This window comes from Thunnus thynnus, chromosome 21 (assembly GCF_963924715.1).
Source record: "Thunnus thynnus chromosome 21, fThuThy2.1, whole genome shotgun sequence".
Taxonomy (NCBI): Eukaryota; Metazoa; Chordata; class Actinopteri; order Scombriformes; family Scombridae; genus Thunnus; species Thunnus thynnus.
The window spans coordinates 3,427,458-3,442,732 of NC_089537.1; the positions used below are offsets into that span (position 1 = coordinate 3,427,458).

The 15,275-nt window shown below is 38.3% G+C and overlaps 1 protein-coding gene across 1 annotated transcript in view; it reads right to left on the bottom strand.

Annotated features, from left to right (window-relative positions):
• pld1b (phospholipase D1b) overlaps positions 1 to 5,537 on the bottom strand; it is a 55,435-nt gene extending 49,898 nt beyond the window's left edge. Inside the window, exon 1 of the mRNA XM_067577686.1 lies at positions 5,445 to 5,537. The gene's annotated coding sequence lies outside the window, so the exon portion shown is untranslated. The remainder of the gene's footprint in view (positions 1 to 5,444) is intronic.
• Between the last annotated feature and the right edge of the window lie 9,738 nt (positions 5,538 to 15,275).

Sequence of the window (15,275 nt, forward strand, 5' to 3'; positions counted from 1 at the left end):
TGTTTCACCTTCATCTGCAGCAACAATAAACCTGCTGCTTCAGTAGAGAAGCAGCAACAGTTTGCTCATGGTGGAGCCCTGCAAAGGGACGTAAACTGACACTTCATCCTATCATTTAATTCACTGATCTCATGGGAATCATCAGCTGGCTTTGGTTCATCCATTAACGTGAGGAAATGAACTGCGAGTTGCTTTTATCCAGCAGTGAGGACTGTTCATGTGTTACTGAGAGTTAATTCAAGTCGACACGCTGCTGCAGTGAAGATCAAACCTGTGACCTGCTGGTTACACGTTAATCTCTTTAACCCTGGAGGGACGCTGTCACACTGTGTTAATGTACCACAGCGAGAGATACGCCCCTTTTTCCTCCTCTTTTGGTGACATTTCAGCAGCGTTTTAGTTCATCTGTGGGGCGTTTATGTAAATATGAAATTACCATCATGCACTATATTTTGATTTGTTTGTCGCATCTACTTGTCAACTGAAGAGTTACTGTTTTGATTTAAGTGATTTCAGGACTTTTCAAATGACTTTAAAAGGTTGTTTCATGAAATTCAGACTCCACAGGCAGCTCATTGTCATCTTCAGACTGCTGCTGCACCTGTAACCTGTCCTTATAAACATCCAGGCTGCACCTAACCATTATTTTCATTATCAATTAATCTTACTCACTATGTTCTTGATTCATTCAAAAAACCCCATCAGAAGTCCTCAGAGCCCACGGTGACATCTTAAAATGTCTTGTTTAGTCCAACCAACAGTTAAAACCTGAAAATATTCAGTTTACTGTCATAGAACAATCAGAAAAAACAGAAAATAGTTGCTTAGTTGATGTTCTTTCCATTGACTGATTGATTGTATTCATGTCCATCAAACCTTATGAGCTCACTGTCTGTATCTGATCTTTTCCAGAACATCTCCATCAAACTAAAAAATGCATTTTTGTTCCAATAAACGGTTAAAAAACTTCTGAGTGAATCTGGTTGTTTGTGACCTTTGACCCATTTTCATGTTCGATCTCGTTGTCTGTCGCAGTGGCGTCTTCTTGTCAGTCTCTGTTCCTGTGTGTCGTGGCATTTCACTGCAGATAATATTGATTAGATGCCGGACCTCTCCTACCTACCGCACCCACTGCCCCTTGAGCTCTGCTTTCCCTGTCGGTGTGTGTGTGTGTGTTGGATACAAAAGCACACACACACACCCACTAAGTCAATTAAGCGCTCCCATGCTGCATGCTGTGGCCTGTGTTTGCTGGAAGAGCCATTACATGAATATGCAATCACACGCACACAGAATATCCTACCTGTGCACTACAATGATAGAGCCGAGCCCGTCATTAGTGAGTCTTTATGTTACTGAGTAACTGACACAAAGATTATAAACACTGGAGGAGCAAGTCTTTCTAAAAAACACACATCACACGCAAAATAAATGACAGAAATAAGAGAAAAGACTCCAGAAGAAGCCTCTCTCTCTCTCTCTCTCTCTATCTTTCTTCAGACTTCCTGTCTGTCACATCACATGATAGTGGCATCACAACTTCTTCTTCGTGGCCGCGCGGCGCCCCAAACCTGCCCACCCCGTTACCCCACATGCGTTGCAGCAGGAGGACGGCGGCGGCGGCGGCGGCGTTGCAACACAAAACCTACAACACCGTGTAATTTGGGGAATTTTTGTGTGAGACTTTCTGCAGACGTCCATCCATCACCACCGCGACTAGACGGAGGTCTGATAGAGCTGTAAAAGTGGGAGGAGGCTGTTTCAACCATCTGCAAACAAATGTCTTGTTTGTCTTACACATGAACACACATGGTGCTCTGCTGGTTGAGTCATCAGTACAAAAGATGAACAGCTGTGTTTAAAAAAAAAAATATCTGTGTGGACATTAAAAACTGCAGGGGAGGAGTTAACTACGACTCCCAACATGCATCTCAGTGAGAAAAACGTCCAAATTCTGTTGTATGTGCAGGAAAAGGCAAAAAATTCTGGATGAATTCAGTAAATAAAAATTGATTTTTGGATTTTCTACAGGTCTGATTCTCACCTGCCTTCTTTTCTGTAGCAATGGCAGCTAAGACTCATGGGTATTGTAGTATTTAGAGGAATCAGCCTCACCAACCTGAGTCCTCAGAAACTAACCGTGTCCAAGAAACTATGGTCATATATAACTTTGTCTCGGGCGATATGGACAAAATCAAATATCACAATATTTTCGACCAAATACCTCGATAATATCAATATTGTAACAATATTGTAGATATGACTATTGGTGCTTTCACAAAATATTCAATAATATTAGAACAGTCTGATGAAGTCAGACCGTTACATCACTTCACTGTAATTCAGCCTTTAAAACCAGGAAAAGACGACACGTACGCCATATCACGATATCACGATATCACGATATTATGATATTATGATATTATGATATCCAAAGTATAAGACGATATCTAGTCTCATATCACAATATTGATATAATATCAATATATTGCCCAGCCCGAATACAACTCAACTGTTTTCCCAATTACATTGGGAAATTCGCTGTAGGGGCGGCTGTGGCTCAGGAGGTAGAGCAGGTCGACCACTAATCGGAAGATCGGCGGTTTGATTCCCGGCTCCTCCAGTCAGCATGTCAAACCCCTAATTGCTCCTGACGGCTGCCATCAGTGTGTGAATGATTAGTTGTGTGTGAATTCATAGTGTAAAAGCACTTTGAGTGGTCAGAAGACTAGAGTACAAGTACAGGCCATTTACCATTTACATTACAATGGAAAACATAATGGCTGCCTGGATGATGCTGCAGGACTCTGACAGCAGAGACTCGGGTTCACATCCTGAGTCCTGTGTGTGAAAGATGCTGCTGTGGCTTCAATGCTAATAAACAGACTGAGACCTTTGTCTGACCTTCACCAAGTGCTGCCAGAGTCTGAACACAACCGGAAACAGGTTAATATTGCTGTAGTTTCAATAGTGAATATTCTACAAGATCAGATATTTGATTAAAAAAACAACTAAGCACGTCGTCTCTGAACATTTCACTCATACGTTCAGTATCAACATGTTCTCATTATGTTGAGAGACAGCATGATTCAGGCAGGATGCTGTTGCATTGCAGTCGTATATGAAAGTAATATCAAGGGTTGAAACCGAGAAACAACGTTCTTAAAAGTCTCTGCACAGCTGAAGATGCATCAGAGGAAAACACAACTAGAATAAAATGTATAAAACTGTCTCTCTTACTGCTGGAATATTTATCAGTCAGGATGTTTCAGTCTGTCTGATCTTCATCAGATATACGAGCATCACATCACTTCCATATATACTGTATGTTTACACACAATCATCCAATCAGACGACTTCAACAGTTAGTTTAACTGCTGAGGGGGAAACAGCTTGACGTAACACAAAACATGCACATCTCCACGACAATACACAAAAATACCAATTAATCATAAATCTTACAGTGTCATATATACAATATTATAGCAACATCTACATTTAAATAAAATTAAAACTGATGGTCAGAATATAAACCTTATAGTCATGTTACTATAAGTGTTTCTATGTTGAGGGACACTGAATGGAAATTTACGGTGAGGAAATATACTTCAACGACCAGCCGCTCCTCCTCCTCCTCCTCCTCCTCCTCCTCCTGCACAACTGGCTGACATTTTGTTTATTGTTCGGAGGCAGGAAATCAGGAAAAGCATCATTCCTGACATCTGTGCATTTAAGCTGCTGCTGATGAGGGCGAAACGTTCGCACAAGCAGAAAGAGAAACTTTTAAAAACACCTGGAAAAACTGACGATTGTTTGCAGTTTCAGTCATGTTCATTTGATTTGATCAACTTGGATTTAAGACAGACGCAAACAACGCTGACGATCATCACTCCTCCTACAAGCATGTTAAACTATTCTTTAAGTTAATTCATCTTCTTTTCTGCACGTTGTCACATCCTCCGAACGTTAATCTCAAATTTTGAAGGTTTGCAAACAGTGTGCTTTCACCACAAGCTGCCACAGCCTGAAGACACACGGTATCCAGATGTCCACCTTCACCAACATCATTAATAATAAATACTATACACATAATTACATACAGAATGGCCACCTTAACATCATATTGCAGTTTTGAATCTTTAGCTGTATTTTATTTTGTGTCCAAATTGTGCGAAAAGTGTAATAAGGCTGAAACTGATGATTAGTTTCATCATTTACTATTCTGGAGAATATTTTCTCAATTAATCAATTAATCATTTGGTCTATAAAACATCAGAAAACAGTGGAAACAGTATCATAGAGCACAAGGTGACATCTTCAAACGTCTTGTTTTGTCAGACAAATAATCCAAATAACCCCAAAAATATTAAATTTATTGTCATATAAGAGCAAGAAAAGCTGAAAATTCTCACATCTGAGAACTGAGAGCAGCAAAAGTTTGATGTTTTTACTTGAAAAAATGACTTTGCCAGTTAATTTTCCTTTTAATCAACTAATCATTGCAGCTCTTAAGTGTAACATTTGTGCCGTTCAGTTACTAATACAGCAGCCATGTGATTTGTTGATTTACTGCATTAAACTGAATATTAGAAACAGCTCTCAGCATTATGTAACGGCTTTCCTGAGAAGAGACTGGAAAGTGGTTATTGATGTCAGAGATTTGAGTTTCCTTCTCTACAGACTGACCTTATCAACAGCCACCAAGTGCAGAAGGAAACAATTAAACCTCAACTGAAGGGTGAAGGAAGCCAAACATAAGATTTAATGAGCTGACACATGCTGAGCTGTCGTTCTTTAGAATATAAATGAACAATATGAACCTGCAGATCTGGTTTTGAATGATGACTGGTCTGAAGGGAAGTGGTTTAGTTGAGGTTGTGTGCAATCTATCGCGGAATTGAAAAAAAAATAAAAAGGAAGAAGCGAGCTGTGACAGGCCAGCAGTGACTCAACAGCTCACAGCCGCTGCTGCTGCTGCTGCTGGCACACTCCCCCCTTACAGGTCTGACCCGTTCCGCTCCTCCTCAGGAAACAATCAGGGTTTGTTGGCTGCCTGGATCCTCTCAGACTGGATTCAACCGCACACACCGGAACGCCTGGCTGATATCTGGCCACTGCAGTCCAGCGAGCACACCAGGATGCTCTGCCCGACCACTGCAGAGGGCGGATGCCTTCACACGCCAAAAAAACACCCACTCACAACGTAACAGCACCGCGCAGGCACCGCTGTCTCCCATCACCGCATCACGATTCACGGGGAAACTTTACGCGCGGTGGCAAATGACCACTAATTGCGCATTTACGCACCTGCGCAGCCACAACACGCAAACTTTAACCAACAGGGTTTAACCTCCAAACACACACTCTGAGCCATACATAAACAGAGAAATGTGAGTTAAACCGCTCTAACGAGCTGTAAGCTGAAGAATGGATGATATTCTTACCTCCTGATGAGAACTGCTGTCAGTCTGCAGCCACTGGTTTCAGTGTGAGAATGAACGGAGCGTCGGTAGCCAAAACCAACAGTTTGCTGATTTACGCAAGAGTGACAGGACTTCCTGTGACTCTACATTCAAAATAAAATCCCCCGGGAGCTGAAAAATCTTTTTTTCTCCCTGAAATGACACTAAAACATGACAAGAGAAGTCTAGTTTTGGTGTTTATGCTACTTCATACAGTTAATATTCACTTAAGAGGAACATAAGATAACCCTTATCGTCCCTGAAGGTAACCATGGACCATGAGAGCATGCAGAGCTGCAAATGTCATAAAAACCTCACAGCATCTAAACAGACAGCAGACATCAACATTTAGTGCACAAGAACAGATCATACGAAGATAAAAAGGTAAAATATGAACTAAATAAATAAATAAAATACACAGATGTGCACAAAGACTCACAGTGGAGAGATATTAAACATTAAAAAGTGCTCACAACACGGTGACGATGAGACTAAAAAGAAATGCAATAAAATGCACAAGATGCAATGATGTTTTATAAAATATGAAAAAGGTAAATTACAGCGTAACAGCAGACAGGTCACATAAATCACAACACAAACAAAGAAACAATAAAAAAGTAAACAACCAAAGACTGAAGAAACTTAACTTCAATTATAAACACTTGTATTGATGTAACAAACTGATTGATTAAAATTGATGAGTATTAATAATAACTATATATTATTATCATTATGCTTCTCTGATGTATTTCACTGCTACATCTGTACTTTGTACACGACACTTTTTTTTAAAGTTTGTTGTTTGTTTGTTTGTATTTTAGGAGAGTTTTTACTGATCTAAACAAGGCTTAAGGTGTCGTATGTTGTAAGAATTGTAAAATCTTTTAAAATAAATGTGATTTTAGTTTTTATAAGTGAAAACAGTCGGTCAGTAAGATACATGAAGTGAAGACAGCAGCTAAACTAAATGATGATTTGTGGGTTCATTAGTCTTGTTTGTTTGTTTATTATTAAGAGTAAATTGTGTAATTTTCATATATGCTGCAGACACTCTGCAGTCAGTCCATTTATTGATCATTAAACTGAACTTTGATTAAATAAACACAGCTGCAGCTGATCTCTTCTGTGGGCGGTCATGTTATGATGCAACTTTCCTTCCTGTAGATCGGAAACTGAGCAAAGCAGCCAAATGACCTCTGACCTCTACGGGTATCAAGTTCACTGTGTGGTTTTATTAATTTGATTAATTACAAATTTATTGGGGAATTTGCACCAATAAAATATATTGAGGGTTACTAAATTATTATTATTATGTTGTGACCCAGAGATTAAGCAGTTCTGTGTCTAAATATAGTTATTATTTATTACTGTTTATTATAAATTATTGTGCATATTCCTTTAAAAAGTTGTTTTTAAATTGATTTTTTATTAGAACAGTTTGAAGTTGGTCTCTGGGCTTCACCATCAGCTCATGAAGCCTCCACAGTCTTCAATCTGCTTTAAATATAAAAACATTTTACTTACTGAGAAACATTTAAACAACTTAAAGCGAGTGAAGGCAAAATATGGAACAAAAACATCTTAACAATGACATGCAGGAACCACATGTGAGCAAACACTAATATGTTCTAAACCAATTACACTTTGCAGCTTCATATAAAATATGCTTTTTTAATGTTTTCATTCATTCAGCTGCTGTTGAAGTTAATGAAATGATTTATTTTGAAGGGTTAAGCGCCTTACTTCCGGGTGTTTGTATTGTCTCTGTCTAACTTGACTCAGCTGATCAAAACTGGTGGTTTCCTTCTGATAAACCACGCCTGAATACAGCAGACACACATAAACCAACATGTTCACAAAGATAATATTCAAACATAACAGAAACATCAGAGAAACACTACTGCAGACACACACACACACACAGGTTGTTCTAGATCACTTTTGGGGACATTACATAGACTTGCATTCATTTCCTGGAGACTTATGCTGATCATAACTTTAATCATTGGCTGAAATATTACATTTGCCATATGTGCATCAGAGAACAGCTGTTATTTTATAATATCTGCTTTCTGGTTTTATTTGTATAACGTACCAGCTGCTATCTGCCCATTTTGCACTATTGCATGTCGTATAATTTGCATGTTTTTAATGGTGTGTTGCATACTGTATGTATTTGCTGCACTTTGGGAGAAGTCAAAGACAAAATTCCCACTGAGGTGGACAATAAAGTCAATCAATCAATCAATCAAATCAGCTTTCTTCAAACCAGGGACTCAGCTTTTGTCTCCAACTGGACGAGTCGTCTCCAATAAACTGGTCTTAAATCTGAAATTTGTCCCCGAAAATAGCCTATGACAGACCACACACACACACACACAGAGTTAACCACACAAATCTCTTTTTCTCTGCAGAGAGCCTGCTACAAGTAAAATGAATTTGATTGATTGAAGCTGACGACTGCAATCAGCTGAACCACGTAATCAATCTGTCAGGAGGCCTGTGTTTATGTGAGGAAGTGTGGGAGGAGAAGAGCTCCAGCTTTCTGTGTCTGACCTCACTTTTCTTATATCACTGGTGTTCAGGGGGAATATGAGGGTTTTCACTTAATGTAACTTACACCTTTAGTTAAGGCTGCAACATTATTACTATATTTTCTCCATTATTTGATAAATTGTTTGGTCTGTAAAATGTCAGAAAATGGTAAAAAGAAAAAAAAAAATCAGTCGTCATTTCCCAACAGCCCAACAGATGATGTCAGATTGTCTTGATAATACATAAAATATTCAGTTTCCTGACATGGAAAACTAAAGAAACCAGAAAATACTCACACCTGATAAGCTGGAACCAGAGAGCTTTGGCATGATTCATTCATGAAAAAAAAATAGTTGCAGATTCATTTTCTCTCAATCAATGAATCGACTAACTCCCTGGTAGTGATGTCATATGCTGCCCATTATTTTATTACTATTATTATTTATTCTGCTATTATCGGGGTTATTCTTACTCTTGGGCCTTTACTCAATCCATATATGTGCAGTATGTCCCTATTTAAACTTAAATTTTTAAAAAATGGTCCCAAAAACATATTTGATTAAGCATCTCATGTGTTGCTCAGAGATTCATTCATAAAAAATATGATATCTTAATAAAGATGTGTCAGGAAATGATCAGTTATTCTTCTAAGCAAAACAACTGTCCTCATGTATAAAGGTGGACAGACTCCTGGAGCCGCATCAGCAGCCTCCTTCTTGATTTAAAGCTGCCATTAACACCGTTGAGGTAATTAAACCTCTCTGCTATCTCATATTCAAACACTCTCTTTCTCTCTCTCTGGTCTTAATAACCACCCACACACACACACTAACACACATCGGACCCCTGAAGGCATGGATGCATGAACACACACTGGGAACATCCAAACACACACAGAGCACAGCTGCAGAGGAGAGCAGTAATAAAGATGTCGTAAAGGCAGTGAGTCTAATTCTTCCAGCCTAGATAATAAAAAATAAGCCAAACCAGCGATGTGTTGATGATCAGTGGCAACGGCCTCCAGCTGCTAAAACTTCTGTCTTTCTAATCTCATTTTGTGGTTTAGCTCATCTCCTCATTTGCATTTGCTGCTCGGAGCCGAAACATTCAGCGACTGATAACACACTCGAGCCAAAATAATGCAAAGTAGCTTTACTACTAGTGGTGTGTCGTGTTTTCCAGTAATGAAAAGTATATTTACTCGATTTTGGGGTTTTTAAGCTTTCAATGTTGTGCTGCTTTATACTTTTACCACCACATTTCAGACGGGGGATATTATCTTTATTTTCACTGGAATCTTTATTAGCAAAAGATTTTCAACATTACTCATTGAAAATAACAGTCTAACGCACACATGTTTATTCCTGTTTATGAGTTTATCTGCAGCTCCATTCTCATGTGGCTACTTTGAGTCTTCTATTATACCCATTTTGCCCATTTTATTCGTCTCGCAGTCTCAACATTTGTGTCATTTTTCCCATTAGGAAGATTTTTTCAACAATTTTGCCAGCTATTCCTCTTTTGTCGGGGGGCGCCACATTCTCCTAGTTTCTTGTCACAGCTTTTTTTTACTTGCTATTTTAAACAGTATTTTAATCAAGTATCTGTCGTTTCCCGTTACGCTGTCCTTAGAGAAATGACAGATACAGAACCATACAACTCATATGGACCTTATATACTCATATATGTCGTAACACTTTATTTTATTGCATTATTTATCTGACTTAAGTACATGTTGCTGGTAATACATATGCACTTTTACTTGAGTACAATCCCCTTTTTTAAATAATATTTTTCAGGGTTTTTTTCCCCCTGAATGTAAATGACAAAATATGACAACATTAATATCACAAACAGATATATCACAGTAACACAGTTTTCTTTTCATCAAAGTTATTCAAAGAGCTTTACATACGACATGAAACCATTCAGACAAGATGTACAAGAAACACAAGACATTATAAAAAGACACATTTAGATAGAATTCAAGAATAAAGAATAAATAAGAATAAGAACTACGGTGCAGTTACAGCACAGTGTGAGATATGAATAAAAACCTCAAACTGGTTTAATAAAAGGCAGCTGTGATTTAAAAGAACTGAGAGTTGCAGCAGACCTGCAGTTTTCTGGGAGTTTGTTCAGATATGTGGAGCATAAAAACTGAACGTTGCATCAACATGTTTAGTTTGGACTCTGGGGACAGAAAGCAGACCTGATCCAGACCTCCTGAGAGGTCTCGATGGTTCATAACGTAGCAGCGGATCAGAAATGTATTTTAAACCATTCAGTTCTTTATAAACCAACAGCAGTATTTTAAAATCAATTCTTTGACAGACAGGAAGCCAGTGTAAAGATCTGAGAAGTGATGTGATCCACTCTCCTGGTCTTCATGAGGACTTTGAATCAGCTGCAACTGTCTGATCGACTTGTAAAGACACCGTTACAGTAGTCGAGTTGACTGAAGATAAACACATAGACATAAGTCCTTTAATCCTTAATATATTCTTAAACTTATAGTAGGCTGACTTTGTAATTGTCTCAATGTGGCTGTTAAAACTACACCAAGATTTCTGGCTTGGTTTGTGGTTTTTAACATTACCGATTAGAGCTGAACAAACTTCAGCTTTATCTTTGTTTAACTGGAGGAGATTTTGGCACATCCAGTCCCTGATTTGTTCAGTGCATTCAGTGCTTGTATTGGACCATAGTCCCCTGGTGATATCGTTATGTTAATCTGAGGTCATCTGCATAACTGCAAGATTGTAGATGTTGAACAGAAGAGGCCCCAGTATGGAGCCTTGGGGAACTCCACGTCATTTTTGTCCACTCAGATGTGTAATTATCTAAGATATAAAGTAGTCCCTGTCATTTAAGTAGGATTCAAACCAGTTTATTACTGTTCCAGAAAGTCCCACCCAGTCAGTCTAGTAATATGTTGTAATCAACCGTGTCAAATGCAGTACTGAGATCTAATAATACTGAGACAATGTTAGCATACATAAAATATTACAGCATCCATTTTAACCAAAACTATCCAAAGGTCAAAAATAGAAGATGAAAAGTAAACTAAATTAAATTTTACAATATTATCATACATTAAACATTTTGATTCTTATGAGTAAAGTCATTAAAACATCCATAATGTGAGCTGAAGCGCATCCTAATACAGCTTGAATGTTATTTCTAAGAAATTATGACTGCCGGCAACATGCCTAATATAAGTTCTTACCAACTGGACTTAAATGTTTCTGTGCTCTTGGTAATCTAAACCCGTTTACTGACAGATTTCCTTAATTTTATTCTTTTATGGTCATGTTTTAGAAGTATTGAATCAGGTGATGTTTCTTCTTGTTTCTCAATAAAAATACAACTGAAATATTCAGCAGCAACAGCAGAATCTTTATCCTGATTTAACATCTACAGTCCAGTTTGTGAAAGACTTTCACTCTGCCTGCCAACAATCCATTACAATCCGTGACACACTGTGTCAGATGAGGTTCATAGATATGTCTGACACAGGTGAAATAGGTGTGTGTGTGTGTGCACGACGTCGGCGTGACAACAGGAAAAGCCTGACGGAAGATTTCACATTCCAGAGCAGCCAAACATTCCCGAGCGCTGCGGATCCTGCTGAGAGAAGAGCAGCAACATTTCTACATGCAAGAGGTGAGAAGAGTGTTGTTTGTTGTATCACAATAATGTTTTATAAGTTTATCCAACAGAGATTTCAAATGGTTTTCATAAAAATTAAAGGATGGAACATTTTTTAAATCCTTAAAGGAACCATATTATCCCATTTGTAGTTTTGTTATTTATATGCTGCTATAATGTTGAGTGTTAAACAACTCTAAAGTCTAAAGAGCATTTCTACATCCGTTCAGAACAGAGTGGGCTCATCAGGAGGGGGGTCTTAAAGAGACAGGAGCTAAAACGGCCTGTTTCAGACAGAGGCTGAACTGAGGGGCTGCATAAAGCATCAGTTTAAGATAAATAAAGTTTTTTTAAACTATAAATCATGCAAAGATATTCCAGTAGAGCCCCAGAATATAAATATAGACCTGAAATGTGCAGAATAACATGTCACCAACATAAATATTTAAGTTTGTTTGTATGTTATCAGGGTGCTGAAGAGTTTTTGTGGATACTTTTGGGCATCAGCAACTCTCAGCCGACTAGAGGGAATATCAGGGTTGTCAAAACGTAGGGTACAGCTTTTTGTGCACAAAAAGCATGAAAAGACCATCTAAAAATCCCAGCGAATGCCTCAGATTACTATAATCACTGGAAAGCAGTAGAAGCACCCTCAACACATTAAAGGAGGTGTTACTACGGAAATATTTCTCAGAAAAAAGGTAGTGAGTGGTCAGATGCTAAAAAAAGAGAAAAAGTGAGAGAGTTTAATGTGCTCTATGTGTGCTGAATACAGGCACTGAATGGTACCTACTCACCACAGATTTTATTCTAACACAGACTTTCCTCCACTGATCTTGAGCTCATTACACCCACAAGTAGAGGAGGTAATCTTCATCTTATAAACGAAGGCAAGATGGATATTCAGCCTGGTAACATGAGTTTAATAAGGAATTAGATCTATTATAGTGAGGCCTGTACTCTATGTGACCCTTACAGCCATCAGAAATGTCTCCAAAATATCCTGAGTATCAGCTGTAAAGATAAAAGCACAAACATCAGCCTGTTGGCAAAGCAAAAAACTGACAAAGCAAGTGAAAGTAATCACATTAACAATGCTAGTTCCTGCAATTACTGCAATGTAATAAATAATATTGCTATTGGGGAAAAAAGTCTGCTGTAAAAATATCTGTTCAACTTCAGTTCTCATTTTCTCTCTGGTCATGTGCATCACACCCAGTATGCAAACCCTTGTCTCAAGACTTCTGCTTTAAATAACCCAGATTTAATCCCACAGCAGTCACATGTACGTGGTTGAAATTAAATCAGCGTTCCTCAGTGCGGGATAGAGAGTCTTTGACAAGATCTGATTGCTCATTTTCTGCGAGACTATAAAAGTTTCATTACCTGTCAACAATAAATACGGCTGCGGGATGTCTTGAGCTCCTGCTCTCTTCTGCATCAGAGCGACGGTGCAGGACAAAAAGCTTTACTGAGCTGAAAAGGCTCCTCGGTTGGCAGTTTAGTCCTGCTGAACACCAGACCGATGCTGCGAAAAGAGTTTTATAGACTCGATTATCAGGCATCAAAATGATTAAAACGCTGGAAGACGAAAGACGACATCAAACACAAGCAGTCGATGATGGTCTCTTGAGAGCAGAGCAATGATATGAGAGAAGTTCCCACACTGCAGAGAAGCTGAACTGTAATATTCAGCTCACTTATCTCCCCATTAAACTCCTGCATCTACAGAGACTTAAATTCCTCAGACACAGAGAAAGATTTTACTCTGATATGCTGTGAAAGCCGTAAATCAGATGAATCCAGTAGCAAGTAGAGATGGAAAAGCAGAGTTTAAACCTTACAGAGTATTTTCAGCCTCAGTATATGAATGTGTGTAAACTGTCTCTTATCATTAATACCAAGTTCAAAAACATTTTTAGACTGACTTCTTTTAGCTGGAAGTCTTAGATCTGTTGCAGAACAGCTTTTGAGCTGATTTTCAGCTGATTTCACAGAGAATCATATTAATTTTGATTAATAACTTCAGTGTTAAAATATACAAATTGTCTCTTATTGTTAAAGATGAAACTTACATCCAACTCTGGGTGGGTGCAGGTGCAGGAAAAAAGCAGCATCAAAACACTCTCCTTTTTTTAATAAAAACAAACATTTATTATGATCATAATTTATTTTTTAAACAGAAAAGAGAAAAGCGTGAACGTGGTGCACAACATGCACTAGAAGAAACAAATCAGTATTTGCTCCAGGTCTCGGCAGCAGAGGGAGACATAAAAGAGGAACGAATGATTCTTTATTTAAATCATGTGGTGATGTGTGATTGAATTATACATCCAAAATGTTTCACATGGAAGAAATTTTTTTTTCCAGATCAGCACCCGGCTGGAGATGAAAGATGAAAATCTTGGTGTCAGAAACAATGCTGCATAATCTGAATCTGAATCAGCTTTATTGGTCGAATATGTTTACACGCAGAAGGAATGTGACTCTGGTTTAGTGGCTCTCAATGTGCTTACATACAACAGTCTTCAGAGAGCAGCGAAAACAAGCTGAACAAAGATATTTAAACATAAACGTATCACTATTATGTACAAGAAAGTGAGAAATAGAAACATGAATATAGAAACAACAAGTGGGCATAAAATACCCTCTCTATATTCAAGCGAAACTGTTTCTGTAAACAGGATGCAAATTGTGCAAAGGTGTGAAGAGTATAATGAGAGCATGGTTGGGGACTCAGATAACAAATATCCATGACTGAATGTGAAACTGATTAATAAACAGTGATGTTTCTATGACGTTCACTTAATCAGCAGTAACTGTCTCGTGATCTGTGAGATATTTGATTAATTTGTTGCAACTTTTTCCAGACAGAAACAGGTCAAACTCTCGTCCATCGTCCAGATGTGGCGATGTTTATCTTGGCTTTTTTCTCACCATAATCATTCCTCATGTTCATACTGACCATTAGAGGATCCCTTCATAATGTACTTACAATGTAAGCAATGGGGGCCAAAATCCACAGTCTTCCTTCTGTGCAAAAATGCATTTAAAAGTTGAAACTTATATGAGGCTTCAGCAGTCTGAGTTAGTCATATCAAGTGGATATCTGACACATTTACAGTCTTTTTAGCATCAAATTCCCTCTTTGTGTTTCCTCGGACAGTGTTTCCCTGTTGAGCTGTGGTGGAAGTATAGTAACAAAAAGAGGGACTTTGGCACTAAAAAGACTGTAACGTTGAAAGATATCTACTTGATTTGACTCATTTGAACGCTGAAGCTTCATATTAGCTTCAGATAAACTTTAATTTAAATATATTTTTGCACAGAAGGAGGACTGTGGATATCGCTCCCCATCAGTTAAGGGATCCTCTAATGGTCAGTATGAACAGAAGGAATGATTACAGCAAGAAAAACATGTTTTAATGCTCATTTAGACACCTGACTGTTGTTATAAGACAGACTTGAATAATTGTGAACTCGTCCTTTAAGTTAATAAAACGCGCTGTGTTCTGTTCTGCTCTGTTGTGTATCATAGGATCCAGATAGAAACCGGGCAGACTCCCGTCCGTCGTGCAGCAGTGGCGGTGTCCATCTGGAACAAGCCGCTCATCTTTGCTGAACGTC